Here is a 12,347-nt window from a genome sequence, read left to right as displayed (position 1 = left end):
TAAAAAATATAAATAAATTAAAGATAAACAAAGCTAAATAAATAAATGGACGGGTGGATGAATAAATTCAAGGAAACGTGAACTTTCTTTAGTCGCTGTCATTTCGCAAATCTTGTTACACTGTGCGAATTTACCCAACTAATAGCGAAGGCGGCAAGGAATAGTGAACGATGTAGACGCTAGAGGGGCGTATGATTTCACTGGGGCGTTGCGTATCTTGCCGAGGCATACACGTGTCAGATTTCGAGGCTGGGCACCACCACAGCGTGAAGGATCAGTTACTTCGAGGATAAAGCCTCAATTTTGACTGATCAATAAAGTGAAAGACGGCGGGGGTTTAGATCCTAATATATGGCTTCCCCGAGTCGAGGGGCTTCCTTGTCACAAACAAATGAAATTACACGAAAGAACCGGCAGTATCTCGCAGCTGCTCACGACTGGAGGACAACGTCCAATTCGTAACCTTTGATGGTTTCGTCTTGTGGGCGTTCAGTCAGGTTGGTGTCTGCACAAGGACTTCGGCTTCTGTTGTTGTTTTTTTCTTTTATGTTTCTGCTGCCAGCGACTTTGTGCGTTGAATTTTCCGCCAATTGTTAGGCCTCCTCTTACCGCTGTGTTGTGTAACCCAGTGGTCTTCAAACTGTGCAACGCGACTGCCTTGTAGGGTAAAGTTGCCTAATTCCGTGATACTCCTAATTTCGTGATACGTTTTTTTCACTGAATGTTACGGGATTGGTTATCTTGCTAGGAACTTCACCGATGTCTCAAAAGTAGGCGTCTTGATTTTACAAAAGAAGGCCATTAGAATTTTATGTAAATCAAATTATCTGGAACATTGTCGGCCACTTTTCAGACAATCACGGATTTTAACAATCATAAATCTGTATATATATATATATATATATATATATATATATATATATATATATGATCTAGTACTTTACACTAGACAAAATATCGACAATTACTCATTAGTGGCCAATATGCATGATCATGAAATTAGAAATACTGAACAAATTAATATTCCATATTGTAGGTTACACAAGAGCAACACAAACGTTTTAATTATGGGGATGAAATTATATAATAAGCTCCCCAGTCAATATTATAAATTACCAATCAATAGTTTCAAAACTAGATTTTACAATTGGTTATTAAATAATCCCTTTTATTCTGTTGCTGAGTTTTTCAACACAAATTTGTATGACATTGTATTTTAATAAATAAGTTTTAATTGCAATTTAGTTAGTTTTCTACAATTTAAAAGTTTAAAATTATTTCATGTTTTCATTGTATTACTTAAATTTTACTGTTTCTGTTATTAGTGTTTTTGTAAATGTATTTATATGTCTTTTTTTCAATGTATTCTGACGAAGCCTAAAACTCTATGTCTAATGGCCAAATAAACTGAATTGAACTGAATTGAATAGGCGAAAGATGCGCTCTTTCGAGAAAGATGTCTGGGCTATGGTCGAACGGTAAAGCTTTGTTTGACATTCAATTTTAAAAAAGTATCACGGAATTAGGCAACTTTACCCTACATCAGAGTGCTGCATTGGAGTTAAATCGCTCGCTTGAACTCGGTCGAATGTCGCACGCTCGAGTGAGATAAGATCGGTCGTAATACGCTCGTAATAAATAGAAGCACAGTACAAGGCCATCTCGCCGACATGTCTTATCTTGTATGGAAGGCGACAGATAAGATACACATATGTTTTGCTCACACGGTAAAAATAAGGCTTTATTTTCTGCGTTTATGACAAACGTCTAATGGAATGTACCAAAACAGTAACATGAAGTTATAAATAAAATAGTATGAAAAACTTCGATATACAGTTATTATTGCTAATTAATAATTGTTCAATATTTGATTTACCGCCTATATACTGCGACAATGTAGAAACGTTTTACAAAATATTATTGATATAGCAGTAGATTAATAACAATATTAGTACAGAGATAACGTCACAGAAAATATAATAAAACGAATACTCATGCAGCACAACTGTTACAGACGCGAAGATTGATACACTGATTGTTAGAGATTATTATTATTACTAGAAAACTTGATACATTTCTTGCATTATCGTGATTGTGTTCTCCGTTTATAATAATTATATTTACATTCGATAACATCTATCATATATGGCAAAAACAAAATCAGTCCTGTGTGGGGTGAAAAAAAAAACATTTACCTACAACATTTATATTACATTTTAAAGCAAGTTTTGTAGTTGTACTAAGGAGAGGTTAGTTAAACACTGCAAAGTTTTGAAATGATAAACATCTATGATGTTACTACACAGTTCATCACTGTAACAAGAACGAATGTCTAACGCTCGGCTTATACCGTTCGAGGATTTATCGCTCGCGACAATTTTACCCATCATGCATGTGCGCTACCTATCGGATTAAGCTATGAACTACTTGGCGCTCGAGAGAAAACGTTGGATGCAGACCTCTGCCCTACATGCATCTCGCTGAAGTTGTTGACAGAATTATACCAGGTGATTCAGGGGTAATAGTAGGTGGTACTGTGGACTATTCTGAACAAGAATGTTGATAATATGAACAAGTGTCCAATTTTAAATGTATGTGGAGTTACAACTGTTTGAATGTTACGCATAACAAACCTTGCAAATGGTATGAAGGAATGACAGGTTATGTCTGGTGTGTTACCGAATTATTTACTTTAGTTGAAGGCTCTTTTTGTCGATAAAATTTATTTTATTTAAACTCCCTTATTTGACTTAGGGAATACGCACAAATTTTGCTCAAATTGAGCGGAAATCAATACTTTTCCACCACGGATCCCGGAATGGGCGCTGGTACTCTATATAAGAGAAGACGAATTCTACAGGGACATCATTTTATTTTTACTAACATTTTTAATATTAACCTGGCTATACCTTTAGAGAACCGGAAACACCGTTCGCTACCTCCTTCCACGACTGGAGTTCGATGATACCGGCGTAAAACACAAACAAATCACTTTACTAGGTATAGGAGGGAAGAAAAGTACTTCATCCATTTACGTAAACTAGGAAATATCGCGATTTTGAGTTCGATAATTTTCATTAGGTTTTTCTTTAATCAAAATGCAGTACTGTATTAAGAATAAGTGTTTTTACTCACGAACTGAGCTATTCATGCGAACGTATTCATTATGCAGTGTATATTATACTGTCTACAGCACATTAGCGTACAATATAGAGAATGAAGTTAAATTGAAAAATAATCATAATATGGATATTTAAACACATTTTTGAAAATAGTGGCCGTTCATTTCGATACAGGCTTCAGTTCTTTTGTGCATAATATCGCATTATAGACTATTGCATCTAATTCCAATTGCCAATTTCGTCCTTCGTACTAGTAACTCATGTTGAAATAATTCTGTGCCTACTCTATAAAAGAGTACCTTATGTACTGTAAATTCCATCTTCACTTCTGCCCGATCCGAAAAGATAAAATTACTCAGAAATGCTATCTACTGTCCGTTCAAGTGGTTTTGTCGCAAGGTCGTAGAAAGGGGGGGGGGGATCACGTGACAGTTAATTACTTAACGAGGCCCTTTTATTTAAGTTATTTTAAACAGTTGTTTAATATTACGTAAACGTCCAATTCCTAACAGAAATTAATGTTTTCAGAAAAGAGCTAAGACAGCCCTGCTTTTACAGAGGGCCGTGCAGAAGCAGGTGGAGGAAATCGGGATGCGACGTAGGCAAACGAACTGTACCTGTGCGAAAATATGATTCAATATTGAAAGTTCTTTCGTCACTGGAAAACGCGAACATATTTCTGGAACGTACTATACTCAATAACTCAGTGCTGTTTACTATATGCGGCCTTGATTCTGTCTGGAGAACAGTTGAAACTTTATTAGTAGGAGGGGTGGGAGTGAAGTACATTCAAAAACTCAGGTACAATAAAAATTGAAGTAAAATAAAATGATGTCCCTGTACATCAAAACCGGCTTATGAATTCTGTATTTATTCTAAGGAGAAAATTGGAAGTTGATAGTTACAAGGTACAATATCAGCTTTTTTTTTTTTAACTCTTCTGCCTTATCTTCATTTAATACGCATAGGTCATCATAGAGTTTATCTTCATCTAGTTGAAACCCTAATTTTTTTCCAACGTATGAAATTTCTTCTACATTTGGTGTAGAACTATGACTTTTTAAGACTGAAAAATAGTTTAAAATTCCTGTATCTTTGGCTGCTCTGAGTTGAAGATTACACGAAATAGTGAAAAAATCTTAGCTTGTTTAATGAACTCTCTTATCACAAGATCTCAGACTTACTTGATAAAATTACCGGCTACAATAAAGCCAGTAAGTCAGGGATGTCGAAGCGCCTGCACTGTGTGCTCATACTACAAGCAGTATAAATTCAACAAGGTTCACTTATCAGTAGTATAAAGTACAATAATCGCTCTTAAGGAAATGTTGTGCGGGTTCTTGAGAGCATACAGTGCAGGCGTTTTGACATCCCTGCAGTAAGGGATTGATGCCGGCCATCGGCTTATGTTAAGACCCACCAAAATTTCCGGCCGGACCATGTACCGGCAAGTTGGCAATCCTAGATACATGCTTTTACTTACCTAGTCATATAGAGTTATAAATGAATACTGGACATTATCTGCACTTAACATATAAACCGATATAAAATTTCAATCAAAGCAAACCAAAAATTGTGAAAAGAGCGGTATCTGGCCGATCAATTTTAAAATTACTAACTTTCAAATTGTCGGAAAAGCAAAAGTTTCCTGAAGTCTCGTTCACACTTTTCAAGTACTTAAATTGAAGTCACTTGTTTCGACGAACTTGAATAGCGAGAACTATGTTTCAAGTTGACGTGAAATCAAGTACCAGCTTGAATTCAAGTTTCAAGTGAAGTTGAATCCCTTTCCACTTTTTACTTGACTTGAAAGGACACTTGAAACAACTTGAAGAGTGTGAACGTAACTTGATAACTTGAATTCAAGGGAAAAAGCGCGGGAATTTAAATTAACATGTTTTAAGAGCGTTAAATTAACAGGTGATTGTTTTTCTGTTGTATTGAGAACGTAAAAATAATATGAAACAGTAGTAAGTGAAATAGTGACCAAATATTTGAGTTTCTGGAGTTGTATAAAACTCACGAAGGCCTGTGGATTATAGAAACTGCAAAGTATCGTGACAGAAATGCAAAGGAAACTACCAAGGAAGAGTTCATTGAGGAATTCAACAGCAGAGATTTTAACGTGGACACAGATGAGATATAAAAGACAATTGAAAACTATTAAACGCAGATAGAGAAGACGTGAGGAAGATGGGAGGGATAAAGAAGAGTATTGCTTGAAGGGATGAAATTTATCGGCCGAAATTGTCATGGTTCAGTGTGGCTGATGGAGATTTTTTTGGGAACCGTAACAGCACCAAGAAAATACGATGAAAGAGTAATGGAACGGAGAAAAATTCTCTCCGGCGCCGGGATTTCAACCCGGGTTTTCAGCTCTACGTGCTGACGCTTCGGTCCTAGGTTCATAGATATCTATGACGTAGTGCAGAGGGCGGCCACTAGAGGGAACCGAAAAATTGGAACTTAAAAAACTGAGACGATTCTTCCGACGCCGGGGTGGAATCCGGTGTGGCTTAGTGGATAAAGCGTCAGCACGTAGAGCTGAAAACCCGGGTTCAAATCCCGGCGCCGGAGAGAATTTTTCTCCGTTCCATTACTCTTTTATCGTATGATGACGCAGAATATCTGCATGGAAATATCATATGTACTTCGGTACATTAAAATAATATAGACCAAGAAAATAATTTTCAATTATGGTAAATCGGACCTGCTTATTCTATTACGTTTACATTCAAAATAAAATTTATTAAATCTGCTTGAAGATTTCACTTATTCTATATGTAATGGTCACTGGTATAATCTATTTCGATGAAAGAGTAATGGAACGGAGAAAAATCCTCTCCGGCACCGGGATTTGAACCCGGGTTTTCAGCTCTACGTGCTGATGCTTTATCCACTAAGCCACACCGGATACCCATCCCGGTGTCGGACAGAATCGTCTCAGTTTAAATTCCAACTCTTGGGTTCCCTCTAGTGGCCGCCCTCTGCACTACGTCATAGATGTCGATGAACGTAGGACTGAAGTCCACACATGTGCTGAGGTGCACTCGTTATGAGCGACTAGTTGGCCGCGATCCGACGGAATAAGCGCCGTCTTAAATCACGAAGTGATTTACGCATATCATATATATTATTTTAATGTACCGAAGTACATATGATATTTCCATGCAGATATTCTGCGTCATCATACGATGAAAGAGTAATGGAACTGAGAAAAATTCTCTCCGGCACCGGGATTTGAACCCGGGTTTTCAGCTCTACGTGCTGATGCTTTATCCACTAAGCCACACCGGATACCCATCCCGGTGTCGGACAGAATCGTCTGTTTAAGTTCCCTCTAGTGGCCGCCCTCTGCACTACGTCTTAGATGTCTATGAACGTAGGACTGAAGTCCACACATGTGCTGAGGTGCACTCGTTATGAGTGACTAATTGTCTGGAGAGAATTTTTCTCCGTTCCATTATTCTTTCATCGTATGATGACGCAGAATATCTGCATGGAAATATCATATGTACTTAAGTACATTAAAATAATATATAATCTATTTCTCTTACTAATCCAATTCCTAACCCATACTGAACAACGCTTCTTCCATTTCTTCAACAGCTTTATCATTTCCCTGGCACGGAGGCATGCTACTACAGAAATTTCTATTTGCAAAACTTCCATCGACGCCATTTTATTCTACTTGAAAAAAAAAACTTTAATTATGTCTGAACTGCAACTTGAATTCAGGTTACTTGAAATCAGGTGACTTCAGTTCGAATTACTTGAAAAGTGTGAACGAGGCTTAATGGAGTATTGGAACACTTCCTGTAGTGCAAAATATTGCGTTCATTAAACATATTAGGAGAGGAATAACTGTAGCTTGCCTTTGAGTACATTTGATCAAACCACATCTTCTGTGTGATAAGAGGAGATGTATGGATAAAAGATAAATATTTGCGAAATATTGTTATAATGCCAGAAAGATGTTCGATCTTAACTTTGTAACTGTAATAGCCATTTAATTGCATCTCAAATTACTTAAAGAACTGAATACCATCTATGCAGAATAGTTCCTATTCATATTGACTTCCCTAAACAATTAAATGCCCTCGACTGAAGTTTGGGTTGAACTTGTGTTTAATAAATTTAATCATCTCGCTGCGGATAGATAGGCCTAGATGCCATTTGTTACGGTCAACAAAATGTCCCATGTAAAATATGATTGGAAGGGTCGCATGGCAACTCATATGATCCTTACACCGGATATAAACTTGGTGGGTCATGACAAACGATAGTCATTTATTGATATAAAGATATAAACTTGGTGAGTTATGAGTGTTATGACAAACGATAGTCATTTATTGATATAAAGATATAAACTTGGTGGGTCATGAGTAGGGGGCGGATGTTGATGAAAAGTCATCTTATTTTTCACATTAGGACGATGCCTGTTAATATAGAAATCATTTCTATGTTAATATCAACGTAAAAAAGTAATTTCTTATATTGCATTTTTTAAAGTTTTTGAACTAATATGTCACTTTGATATTTTTTTCGGTATTTTTGGTCATTTTTAATACTTTGAAGAACTTTTAGTTCATTTGGAATGCATTTTACTTTCTTCTTTACCGATAGGTCTGTTAAATCACTTTCTAACCAAATAGGTTAGTAGTAATTACCTACTGAATAAGTGAATAACAATGAAGTTTGAGTTTTATAGTTTGGAACAGACTCTTAAAGTCCATCCCTCATTCCACTGAAGGCTTCACTTCACTCAATGGAAGTAATATTAAATGCTTGACAACAGCTTAGTTTAAGTGAGGATGCGACCGCTACTATTTTTTTTGTCGGTACGGTCTTTAGAATCTATGTTTGGAAGGGGGGAAACTTTCACCTTGTCCTGGACTGGACGTTGTGTCCTCAACATGGTTCGGAAGGAATGTCTGTTGTAGTAGACAGTATTTTTAACACAAAGATTGCAAGAATGCACGCTGCGCCCACAATTTGTTTTGTCATTCACACTCCCTCATCTGGAAGGTCTGGTAACAAAAGTGAAGCACGGAAGGAGGAGGAGACGGAGAATGAAGGCACTGACATGGACCACCTCTGATTGAAACACAATGTAAACCCTCATTAAAATCTATAGTTTTCCCTTAAAACCTTCATTTTGTTGCATGTTCTTTTCCTTTATCTTAGCCAAATTCCAGGAAGTTGCCTCCTCCCTCAGAGATTTGTAGGGCAGTCATTGAAATAAGGTGACTAATTTTTTAGAAGTTGTGTCCGAGTACTGTGAATAATATTTAATTGTCATTTGCTTTTAATTTTATGTCATTTTTGTATTAGTTTAAGGGCATTTTAATGACCATTTTAGTAGATTTTAGGCCATCAACATCCGCCCCCTAGTCATGAGAAACGATCGTCATTTATTGATATAGTATTTTATTTCCAAGTTTTAAACCATAAAAGTAAATAAATTTTTAAGTATTAATATTTTTGCAACCTTTTAGGGTTAGCCTAATAACTTATCGAATGAGACATTTCCCATCGTCATTTAGGTTTTATATTTTTCGTACAGTTTTGCGTCAGGAGCGGAATTATAAAATACAAAATGTGTAATATAAATTATGACACAGCGCATGCGCAGTCTATTGAAGGAAGATTGAAGAAGCGGAAATTTAAATTGTGCAAAATGGCCGCTCGCTTAGAATACGTTAAGATTGGGTTTGCAAAGAAAGTGTTGAAAAGCAAATTGTTTTGAATGTGCTTACTAAATTTTGTGAAAAGTTACCTACATTAAGTATTCAGGATATAATAAATTTGACAGCTAAGTTTACTTGAAGTTTCATCTTGGTAAATTCTGCACTTATGTAGTGAAGTGTTAAATAAAGGACATCTACACCTGATAAAAAGCTTAAACGCAAAGAATCTCTGACAAATGCATTGTGATAGTTTGTAAAAGTGCAGTGCGTTGTAAGGTGCATCACTTTTTTTTAATTAACGAGCTGCTTAATTAGGTACGTAGTAATGTGTTTAAACAGTTATATAACCGGGTTGAAAAGTGACATCATCGAGTGGCTGGATCCGAAAGGAAAATAATATTTGAAAGACGTGGTGAAGGACGAACTGATATGTTACATAAAAACAGCTAACGCTGACAAAAAATTCGATAAATGTATATTGTGGATTCAGTGTGACACACGTTGTTAAGAATTCCTCCTTTTCGCTGTGTATTACATGTGGTAGAGGAAGTTGAAAGGTTATGTAGCCCTAAACAACAAAATGTTTAAATTGACTGAAGTCAAACCTTGCTGAATGAAGGATTGAAGCTGGTAATGTGTGTCCGTACATAACATAGAGGGGGAAGAGGAGAAATTCTGGAAATCGGATACCATTGTTGACCGGCTCACAATCAGCCAGCTGGCAACAGTAGCGGCCAGTGAAGAGGAGAAAAGTTTACTGGAAGGAATTCGCTTGTCTTCTGATGCTGAATAGGTAATTAAAACAGTTTTCTTTTATGAATTTCATAATAATAGAACTTTGAGTTTTGGAAGGGTTAGGCTTTGATTATGGTGTCATTGTCTACTATTTGTATTACTCTACGTAAATCGTTCATTTTTATGTCATTTTACACTATTTGCGAAAGAATGTTGCGTAATATTCAGTAAGAAGTACATACTATCAAAATAAGCTTGGATGCATAGAAATTCCATCCAAGTTGATGTTTTGAAGTATGACGGCAGTAATGTGGCCTCAGTGAATTATGGGTAGGTTAGGAGACCTTGAATAGATAATATAGGCATACTCGAATTGAGAGAGAGAGAGAGTGTGTGTGTGTGTGTTTTTTTTTTAAATGTTATGTTTTATTTAACAACGCTTCGCAACTGCCGAGGTTAGGCCTATATCAGCGTCGCCGGTGTGCCGGAATTTTGTCCTGCGGGAGTTCTTTTACATGCTACTGACATGAGCCTGTTGCATTTAAGCACACTTAAGAGAGAGAGACTTAAGTTATGCTTTTTATACTCCAGCTAACGACTGTTATAACATAAAATGCATTTGTTATTTATTTATTTTTTTAATCCAATGCCACCAGGTTGTCTTTTCGACATTTCTGGTTTTCTCTCCTGGCCGTGGCTTAGTTGTAACCCACTTCTGAGGTTGGGGCGCCTGGAAGGCGGAGTTACATTACCCCGATGATGTGATAGGATGATTATGATAATGTGGTGCCAGGAGAGGTCTTAAATCTAAACTTAACCTAAATTCCAGACCATGGACGAACACAGGAATAATCCCCACATTTGTTATTTATAAAATATAGTCTAGAAACATCTGAATACTTACGAGATGATATTAGGAGATAGATTTAAATAGTCGGTGAAAATTGGACACAAGGATTTAGAATGGAGGGATTGATTATTCCGGAATCATTTTCTGTGGAAAACTCATCATGCCATGTTTGCGGTTTTTCTTGGGAAAGGTAAATGCTGTAGCTTTCCGTTTCTTTCCGTACACCACCCTCTCTTTCGCATCTTAAAAGATCGCGGGGGGCCCAGCGTGGAGGTGAGAGGAGTGGATTTGACTAATTAGGCCCTCCGGGCTTCACAGAAATTCACCGCAAGGGTTAAATATCGGCTCTATAATGGTTTTTAACCCGGTCAGAGACTGGGAAAGGAATTGGATGGGTTACTGTCTGAGAAGAAACTGCCGACTGAAAGATGCACTGGAAGGAATGGTAAACAGGAGGAAAGTTCAGGACAGAAGAAGATATAAAATGATAAACGATATTAATACATGGATCATATGAGTAGATTAAGAGGAAGGCAGAAAAGAGGAAAGATTGGAGAATGCTGTGTTTGCAGTGAAAGACCTGCCCTTGGGCAGAAAACTATGAATGAATGAAGGGTTTAAAAGCAAGCCGACGATATACTGAAATTATTGAAGAATTGACTCCCGAATTCGATGTTTTCAAGATTTTGAAAGCTTTTGCACTTATAAATTTCTTTATTCAGTAATAGTGTACACTTGGTCAAAATGAAATTGGCCGGTCTCTTGAGCAGCGAAAATTTTCTAAGTCCTTTCGGATGAGCGCGCAGTTCACTACCGTAAACCTCCGTGCAACGCTTTAGTTAACTCTGATTTGGGCGCTGATTTGGGCTACCTCCACAGCATGCTTCCAATCTCCGTAGTGAATTTTTTGTTTTGTCCTTTCTTTTATTTTTTACAACTTCTTTTAGTGTAATATAATCAAATAGTTTTGCTTATTAATTCATGTTACTTATAGATACTTACAAAATTGGTGAACATTTGTGGTTATAATTTCAGGAAATCAGGATATATTTTGTCTTCAGAATTATGGTTTTTCTTCTTCTTTACAATTACTACGTTTAGGCCCTGTTGGTTACGGATTTAGATTAGTATAATAATAATATTCTCTGTAGCACAACTTGCAAATTAATTATTGCCAATTATTTAACTGTCAACATATTTACTGAATGTTATTTAGGCAATAGAATGCAAAGCAGCAAGGATTAATAAAATAATTAAGACAGAATTTTAATATGAAAGCCCCTAATTGTCGTCTGTAATGTCACTTCCATCTATCGTCAAGAGTTTCTATTAACACGAAAAAAAAAAATAATAAAGCGAAAAGTATTCTAAGGATAAAAAAAAAGAAAACCTGTTATAGCCTATTTTCACTGATGCATTTAAAAGGCAACAAAAAAAAAAGTTTAGTAATTCCGCGAAGATTTGAACTCGCATCCTCACGAACTCTTACGTAGCTATCGCACTACAAACTACACTAAGAGTTTTACTGCAGTCAGAACGGCATTGTAACGAGCAATGGTCATACTCCACTTGAGAACCTGTTATACAGTACAGGTATATAGTGTTTGTGTTACAATATTCACTGTTTAAACACTGTCTGTTTTAAATCTCGTATATGAATTATTTTCTCGCAAGATTTTAGTGATTAATAGTTCTGTTCCCCATTATAACTACTAGAAGAATATACGCAATATTTTGAACAAAGCCTGGCTGTCCTGAGCGCTCACGGAAATACCCGATTCGAACTTAGTCTCTTAGACGCCGACCACTTTCATTTTGACCAAGTGTACAATTTGATACCATGTATTGTGGGTCCCTATCACCACGGCATGGCGCGTCCTCAGGTTGCGGATAGAGGAGACGGCCTCCAGATATGGAGGGTAGCTGCGAATATATTGAATAAGCAGTCGT

The 12,347-nt window shown here is 36.7% G+C and overlaps 1 protein-coding gene across 2 annotated transcripts in view; it reads left to right on the top strand.

Annotated features, from left to right (window-relative positions):
* The window catches only part of ASPP (Ankyrin-repeat, SH3-domain, and Proline-rich-region containing Protein), a 1,244,753-nt gene that overhangs the window by 14,063 nt on the left and 1,218,343 nt on the right, over window positions 1-12,347 (top strand). The window contains exon 1 of one of the 2 annotated variants that reach the window (XM_069815409.1): window positions 410-497. The exons of the other annotated variant lie outside the window; for it this stretch is intronic. The gene's annotated coding sequence lies outside the window, so the exon portion shown is untranslated. Of the gene's footprint in view, window positions 1-409; window positions 498-12,347 lie in introns of those variants that run through there. 2 annotated transcript variants of the gene reach the window in all.

This window comes from Periplaneta americana, chromosome 16 (genome assembly GCF_040183065.1).
Source record: "Periplaneta americana isolate PAMFEO1 chromosome 16, P.americana_PAMFEO1_priV1, whole genome shotgun sequence".
Lineage (NCBI taxonomy): Eukaryota > Metazoa > Arthropoda > Insecta > Blattodea > Blattidae > Periplaneta > Periplaneta americana.
This window is presented reverse-complemented; position numbering and strand designations above follow the sequence as displayed.